Source organism: Physeter macrocephalus, chromosome 14 (assembly GCF_002837175.3).
Source record: "Physeter macrocephalus isolate SW-GA chromosome 14, ASM283717v5, whole genome shotgun sequence".
NCBI classification, from domain to species: Eukaryota; Metazoa; Chordata; class Mammalia; order Artiodactyla; family Physeteridae; genus Physeter; species Physeter macrocephalus.
In genome coordinates, this window is record NC_041227.1 from 104924495 (window position 1) to 104933109 (window position 8615).

The 8615-nt window shown below is 45.8% G+C and overlaps 1 long non-coding RNA gene across 1 annotated transcript in view; it reads left to right on the plus strand.

Moving 5' to 3' along the window:
• LOC102986168 (uncharacterized) overlaps positions 1 to 8614 on the plus strand; it is an 18164-nt gene extending 9550 nt beyond the window's left edge. Inside the window, exon 3 of the long non-coding RNA XR_008619377.1 lies at positions 8527 to 8614. This is a non-coding gene — a long non-coding RNA (uncharacterized lncRNA). The remainder of the gene's footprint in view (positions 1 to 8526) is intronic.
• Position 8615: the final 1 nt, after the last annotated feature.

Here is an 8615-nt window from a genome sequence, read left to right on the forward strand (position 1 = left end):
TCGCGCCCCGGCCCGGGAGGATCCCACGTGCCGCGGAGCGGCCGGGCCCGTGAGCCGTGGCCGCTGCGCCTGCGCGTCCGGAGCCTGCGCCCCGCGACGGGAGAGGCCACAACGGTGAGAGGCCCGCGTACTGAAAAAAAAAAAAAAAAAAACATAGCAGACCCTCAGTTGCCTCACTGCATCTGCTTGACCAGTGTGTACCATCACGCCCATTGTACAGATGAGAAAACAGATGCTTGAAGGGGTCAAGTCCCTTGGGACCGGCATATAGTCAGTGCTGAATAAACATGTATCGACTGAATAGATTAAGTAACTTTACCCAGCTAATCACTAGTGGAGATGGAATGGAATTTGTCTGTATGACCCCAAAGCCCTGTGTATGTGCCAGCAACACTGTCTGTGCCAGACAGAAATAAAAAAAGATATGGGATGGAAGACAGAAAAGCCAGAGGAAGCCACAAGCTGCTAGACCAGAGGCTCTAGGGAAGGTGCTAGAGCACTGCCAGTTAAGATTGGGGGTTTCAGATCTAGGCTGTCTGGGTTCAAATCTCCACCTCTCTACTTACTTGTTCTGTGATATTGGGCAAGTTGCTTAAGTTTTCTGTGCCTTGTTTCTTCATGTGTAAGTGAAGATAAAAGTAGTACCTATGCTTGCCTTGTTATCCACTCTGCACCTTTCCCCTGCTCTGCATCCAGGAGTGGCCGCCCTTGCAGGCTGTGTTTGCAGGGCTCCTGTGACATCTGGTTTCCAGTTGGGTTCCACCAATGGGAGGCCCTGGCAGGAGGTCGGTGGGTGGGGTTGGAGAGAAGCTAGCGTATTTCTTCCCCTCTCTCTGCCTGGAGTCTTGTCTCTGCAAGCAGCTCATTCTCCTTCATGGCTTTTGCTCTTGCTGGAAAGAGCCACTGTGCTTCCAGCTTCTGAATGACCCCAGAAGCCACAACATCCGCTCTCTTTGTCTGCCCAGCTCTGGCCGGGGGTGGGGCAGTGGGTGCAGCAACAGACTACCCCTAGTCCTCCCTGGCAGAAGAGATTTCCACATTGGTTTTTAAATGTTCCTGCATATGATTTGACTCTTTTATAAATAAACAGTGAGCATATACACTTTTATTAACAGAAAGAAAAACCCTCAAAGATTTTCACTTTTAAAATGCATGAGTGAAAAATAAGAAATTATAGACAAGGCTGCTTTCAGGTTTCTCAGCCAGGAAAGTAGGGGGGAAATACGTTGCTACTAAAGGCAAGGGCAAAGTTGAAGACTTTCTTTTTTTCCAGAAAGGAGAGTCCTAATCAAGCATTTGTGCTGAACCCGGAGTGCCCACTGTGGGAGAAAGGACACACAGAGAGACAGGGCGCTTCTTGGTGGGACAGGGACTTAGGGAGGTGGGGGTGGGTAGAATCTTGGCATAGGGGGTGGGATTAGTCCTGAACAGGTGGCGAGCACCCCTTCCATGCAGCAGGAAGGGCAGCGCAAATGTACAAAGCATGTAAGTGGGGCGGCAGGAAGGTGAGGGCGTCCTTTCCTGATGGCCTCTATTTTCTCTGCAAAGTAGGAGGCGAGGTCAGCTTCCCAGGCTGGGGGCTGTAGCGGCCTGGGAGAGGTCTGGAAAGCACCATGGGTGATCAGAGAAGGGCCGGTGGGGAGAAGTGGAGGGATGGTTGATCTCAGCTGTGGCCTTTCCTTTGGCGCCTGCCCATGCAGCTGGATGTTTTCTGTAGTGGAATTCTGGTGTCCAGAGCTGGGGATGGAGGCTCAGCTACAAAGCTGTGAGGCTTCCTGGGTTCAACGTGACTGAGGAGCAAGGTGGCGAGGGGTTGGCAGTGACAGCCAGAGAGTGGGTTAAAGGAGGACTCGTGGCCTCAGGCCAGCTTAGGAAGGGATGGAAATCAGCACGCAGGAGAGAGACGTCTTAATGAGAATCAAAAGTGGGCATTGTGGGAGTGAATGAACAAGAGGAGGGAGTCTGCCACGGCCGGGGATGAGATGTTGATGGTGGGACTGCAGGGTGGGCACCGGAGTGGCCGCTGGGTTGAGGTCAGGGTGGTAGGTGGGTCTCCCCATGGTGGGGTGCAACTTGGGATGGAGAGGGAACAGTGGGATCTGGGAACACTCGGTGAACCAGTGTGGAGGAGGGCCTGGGTGGTGGGGAGGTCAAAGCAGCAAGGAGAGATGGGGGGCTCAGGACAGCAAGGAGGAGGCTTTTTTGTTCAAGGCCGGAAGGGCAAGAAAAAAAGAAGTCTGGAAAGTGAATTTATAGGAAAAAGAGCAGTCCTGGGTCCCGGGATGTCAGAGGCGAGCCTGGAGACCATTAGGTACATTTCATGGTGGGGGGAATTGAGGCTGGGAGAGGTGACCTGAGATGCTCTGGCTAATTAGCAGCAGGAAAGACGTTGCCCTAACACTAGGCAAGTGCTTCTTCACTGTACTGAGATTATGGACCCACAAGCCTTTAGCGCTAAAAGCCATCTTAGAAATCATCTTTCATTGAAAGCTGAGCAGGCGGAAAACTGGGAAAATTAAGGGAAGTTTAGGAGAGCTGGGACCAAACCCAGGTTTCCTGACTCTTGGGTTATTGCATGGGATAGAAAAGAAAGTGTGTTAGAGAGGGAACAAGAAGGGTAGAGTGTGTGGATGTGTGTGTGTGTGTGTGTGTGGGGGGGGTGTACAAGCATGTGTGCACGCGTGAAGTCACAGTCACATGTCTGTATTCGTAAGAAAGATGAACCAAGATAGTGTTTCTCTTTTAGAAGAAATGCTGCTGCTCTTGTAAAGGGTGACAGTCAATGCTTTGCTTTGCCAGGAGGGGAGATGGGAGAAATAAGTCACCGGTCCTGTGTCTCCTGATTCCGGTGGATGCACACCGGGCAGGCAGTGACCTGGGCCCCCACTGTGCTCTGTGGCCTCGCTGTGTGCTGGTGCTGCCTGGACTGGGGCCATCCTGCTCTATCCAGTAGGCTTGCAGCCCAGACTCCCCGTTGCTCATATTAGCACCAACATACCTACACTGGGCACATTTGATGAGTCAGGGCTAGTATGAGTTTGTTCAGGCAGCCCTAATAAAATACCACAGACCGGAGGGTTTATAAAATAGAAATTTATTTTTTCCCAGTTCTGGAGGCTAGAAGTTCAAGAACAATGCGTTGGAAGGGTCAGTTTCTTCTGAAGCCTCTCTCTTTGGCTTGTAGACGGCCATCTTCTCCCTGTGTTTTCCCGTGGTCTTTCCTCTGTGTGTTTCTGTGTCCTAATCTCTTCTTCTAAAGAGACAAGTCACGTCAGATTAGGACCCATTTTAAAGACCTCATTTTAACGTAATCTCCTCTTTAGAGACCCTATCTCCAAATACAGTCATATTCTGAGGTACTAGGGGGTTAGGACTTCAACATTCAATTTTGAGGGACAGGGACTTCCCCGGTGGTGCAGTGGTTAAGAATCGACCTGCCAATGCAGGGGACATGGGTTTGCGCCCTGGTCCAGGAAGATCCCACATGCTGCGGTGCAACTAAGCATGTGCGCCACAACTACTGAGCCTGCAAGCCACAACTACTGAGCCCGCTTGCCTCGAGCCCATGCTCTGCAACAAGAGAAGCCATCGCAATGAGAAGCCCGTGCACTGCAATGAAGAGTAGCCCCCCCCGACCGCCGCAACTAGAGAAAGCCTGCACCCAGCAATGAAGACCCAACGCAGTCAAAAATGAATAAATAAATTTATTAAAAAAAATTTTTTTGAGGGACAAAATTCAGCCCCAAATGGAACTATTTTACTGAGCCCGCTTGCCTAGAGCCCGTGCTCTGCAACAAGAGAAGCCATCGCAATGAGAAGCCCGTGCACTGCAATGAAGAGTAGCCCGTAGCCCCCCCCGACCGCCGCAACTAGAGAAAGCCCGCACCCAGCAATGAAGACCCAACGCAGTCAAAAATGAATAAATAAATTTATTAAAAAAAATTTTTTTGAGGGACAAAATTCAGCCCCAAATGGAACTATTTTGGTTGCAAGGCCTAGAACCCTACTCAAGTGAACCATGTAAAAAGGGGTTTATTGCTAAGGATTAGGCTATCTCATGAGAATTGTAAACTGGAAAGCAACTCCTCCCATCTCTTCCCTCTCTGGGGTGGTGGTTTTAAACCATGGTCACAAATTCTTTGACCCCCCCGCACCTCCCATAGAGTGGTGGGTCTGTATCCCTGTCCCTTGAATCTGGGTGGGCTTATGACTGCTTCAACCAAGAGTATGACAGAAATGTTGCTATGTGACTTTTAGGCTGGGTCCTAAAAGGCCACGCAGCTTCTGGCTTGTTCACTGAAACACTCACTAGAGGAGACCTGACTCTTGTAAGAAGTTTAATGACTCTGAAACGCCATGCTGGAGAGACCACAGGTAGGCACTCTGGTTTATAGCCCCAGCTGAGCCTGGCTTCCAGCTGTCCCTGCCAAGGTGCCAGACACAGGAGTGAAACCATCTCTGATACGCCTACACCAGCCCAAGTGCTAGCAGATTACCGCACAGCGACTTCTGCCTATACCAGGCAGAACAGAAGAATCACCCAGCTGAGCACTGCCTGAATTTCTAATCCACAAATTCATGCTATATGATAAAATGGTTGTCATTTTGAGCCACCAAATTTTGCAGTAGTTTGACATGCAGAAATAAGTAAGTAGAAACACCAGAAGTCTGCTTCTTTCTTCTTTTTCCCTTCCTGTTGGTTTTTCCTGTCTACTCATATTTCCTGCTCCTGCATACATTTAACCTGCACTTGGCCATGACTTGCTGTGGTCCCAAGTTATCCAAGCAAGTTCCTGCCTTAGCCGCCGCATCTCTCTGATTAGCGTCTCCGTATTAGTCAAAATACTTGAGAATCTGATCAGCCAATGCTAGGGGCAGGGCCATGTGTTACAGGGAATGGGTCATGTCTCCTGGAAGTTGGGGCCCAGCAGACCCAGAACCTTACCTATGCAGTGTCCACTTCAATGGAAAAGGGTCCTGTGATCATCCAGTTTATTCTCCTATCCCACCAGGAATTCTTTTGTTGATATCAGAAAGATAAAATCCCCATAGCCTCTTTTTAATACCTCCTGGATCACTTCATCATGTGAGGTAGCCCACTTGCCATGGATCACTTCTGCTCGTTTAAGATTTCTACAGGTGGACCTGAAATTTGTTTTCCTCTGTCTTTTAGTCTCTGGTTTTCATCCTGTCCTCAGCAGTCATGTAGAGTCGTGAATTTCTCTTTTAGCAGACAATATTTGAAATTCTTGAACCCCTCATTTTAAGGCTTAATCTCTTCATAGCAAACCTGGGACTCAGGTGTAATGACCAGAATGGGTGATCAGAGAGGGGGGAGGGGGAGGGGAGCTGATTTTCTCAATTGCAAGTTCTTTTTGATCCTATATTTGTTCTTTACTGATTTTCACGAGAGAGCATGTCTGGCTTGGCCTTCCCTTTCTGTATTAGTTTTGCAGGGCTGCCATAGCAAATTACCACAAGCTGGATGGCTTAAAACAACAGAAATGTATTCTCTAATAGTTCTGGAGGTCAGAAGTCCAAAATCAAGGTGTTGTCAGGGTTGGTTCCTTCTGGATGCTCAGAGGGAGAATCTGGTCCACGCTCCTCTCCTAGCTTATGGTGGTCTCCAGCAGTCCTTGGTGTTTTTTGGCTTGTAGATGCATCACTCAATCTCTACCCCTGTCTTCACATGATGTTCTTTCTTGTGTCTTCTCTGTCTACATCCAAATTTCCCTCTTCTTTTAAGGAGACCAGTCATTGAATTAGGGTCTACCCTAATCCAGTATGACCTCATCTTAACTAATTACATATGAAAAGAACTTCTTTTTTCCCAAATAAGGTCATATTATGAGATTCCAGATGAACATGAATTTTGGTGGCCACTATTCGACCCTGTCCTCTTTCATCCTTCCCTTCTTCCATTTCTCTCTCCTTCCTTCTTTTTTCTCCTCCATCCGTATCTCCCCGCTGGAAGCATAAAGATGAGTGCCCAGTGTTGTTGGAGGGGTCATTGTTTTTGCACTGTGCCTGGTGCAGCACCATGTGTAATTCAGTTGGAGGTCAGAAAACCTTCAGAAGGCAGGGACCATGTGACTGCTTGTAGATGAGTTGAAAATCACTCAGTGTTAATACCTGGATTAGATGTTTTAGCAGCTGTTGCTCAAGAAGAAGGACAGAAAGAAGAGGGGGAGGATAAGAAAAAGAAAAATACAGTTTGTGAACTGCAATAATTTTTGCACCTTGCCTGCCTGACTTTGGGGAGCTCAACTCGAGATGAGAGTTTCTCCTCTTCAGGAATAAAGATGAGTCAAGCAACAATCATGCTTCCTTTTGTCTGAGCTGCTGTCAATACCACACTCAGTGTCAAAGCCATTGTTGGATCCTTCTAGACTTTTGCTGGCCAATAACGTAGCCACTAGCCACAGTGAAATGAGAATGTGCTCCAAGTACAAAATACACCCCGGATTTCTAGTACTTAGTGTGAAAACAAAGAATGTAAAATATCCCATTAATAATTTTTACATTGATTATATGTTGAAATGATAATATTTTGGATATGTTGGGTTACATAAAGTACAGGCATACTTCAGAGATATTGTGGGTTCAGTTCCAGACCACTGCAATAAAGCAAATATTGCAATAAAGCAAGTCACACGAAGTTTTTGGTTTCCCAGTGCACGTAAAACTTACGTTTACAGTATACTATAATCTATTAAGTGTGCCAAAGCATTATGTCTAAAAAGACAATGTACACTTCCAAAACTATGTTGAATAATAGTGGTGAGAGGGGGCAACCTTGTCTTGTTCCTGATCTTAGAGGAAACGGTTTCAGTTTTTCACCATTGAGAACGATGTTGGCTGTGAGTTTGTCATATATGGACTTTATTATATTGAGGTAGGTTCCCTCTAAGCCTACTTTCTGGAGAGTTTTTATCATAAATGGGTGTTGAATTCTGTCGAAAGCTTTTTCTGCGTCTGTTGAGATTATCATATGGTTTTTATCCTTCAATTTGTTAATATGGTGTGTCACATTGATTGATTTGTGTATATTGAAGAATCCTTGCATTCCTGGAATAAACCCCACTTGATCATGGTGTATGATCCTTTTAATGTGCTGTTGGATTCTGTATGCTACTATTTTGTTGAGGATTTTTGCATCTACGTTCATCAGTGATATTGGCCTGTAGTTTTCTTTCTTTGTGACATCTTTGTCTGATTTTGGTATCAGGGTGATGGTGGCCTCGTAGAATGAATTTGGGAGTGTTCCTCCCTCTGCTACATTTTGGAAGAGTTTGAGAGGATAGGTGTTAGCTTTTCTCTAAATGTTTGATAGAATTCGCTTGTGAAGCCATCTGGTCCTGAGCTTTTGTTTGTTGGAAGATTTTTTTTTTTTTGGCTGCGTTGGGGCTTCGTTGCTGTGAGGCGAGCGGGGGCTACTCTTCGTTGCGGTGCACATGCTTTTCATTGCGGTGGCTTTTCTTGTTGCAGAGCATGGGCTCTAGGCACGCAGGCTTTGGTAGTTGCAGCATGAAGGCTCAGTAGTTGTGGCTCACAGGCTCAGTAGTTGTGGCATGTTGGCTCAGTAGTTATGGTGCATGGGCTTAGTTGCTCCGCAGCATGTGGGATCTTCTTGGACCAGGGATCGAACCCGTGTCCCCTGCATTGGCAGGCAGATTCTTAACCACTGTGCAACCAGGGAAGCCCTGTTGGAAGATTTTTAATCACAGTTTGAGTTTCAGTGCTTGTGATTGGTCTGTTCATATTTTCTATTTCTTCCTGGTTCAGTCTCGAAAGGTTGTGCTTTTCTAAGAATGTGTCCATTTCTTCCAGGTTGTCCATTTTATTGGCCTACAGTTGCTTGTAGTAATCTCTCAGGATCCTTTGTATTTCTGCAGTGTCAGTTGTTACTTGTCCTTCTTCATTTCTAATTCTGTTGATTTGAGTCTTCTCCCTTTTTTTCTTGATGAGTCTGGCTAATGGTTTATCAATTTTGTTTATCTTCTCAAGAAACCAGCTTTTAGTATTACTGATCTTTGCTATTGTTTCCTTCATTTCTTTTTCATTTATTTCTGATCTTACCTTTGTGATTTCTTTCCTTCTGCTAACTTTGGGGTTTTTAAATTTTTCTTTCTCTAATTGCTTTAGGTGTAAGGTTAGGTTGTTTATTTGAGATTTTTCTTGTTTCTTGAGGTAGGATTGTATTGCTATAAACTTCCCTCTTAGAACTGCTTTGCTGCATCCAATAGGTTTTAGGTCATCATGTTTTCATTGTCATTTGTTTCTAGGTATTTTTTGATTTCCTCTGTGATTACTTCAGTTTTAGCCATGGCAATCACAGAAGAAAAAGAAATAAAAGGAATCCAAACCAGAAAAGAAGAAGTAAAACTGTCACTGTTTGTAGATGACATGATACTGTACATCGAGAATTCTAAAGAGCCTACCAGAAAACTAATAGAGCTAATCAATGAATTTGGTAAAGTATCAGGATACAAAATTAATGCAGAAATCTCTTGTATTCCTATACAGTAATGACGAAAAATCTGAAAGAGAAATTAAGGAAACTCTCCCATTTACCATTGCAACAAAGACAATAACATACCTACCTAGGGAGACAA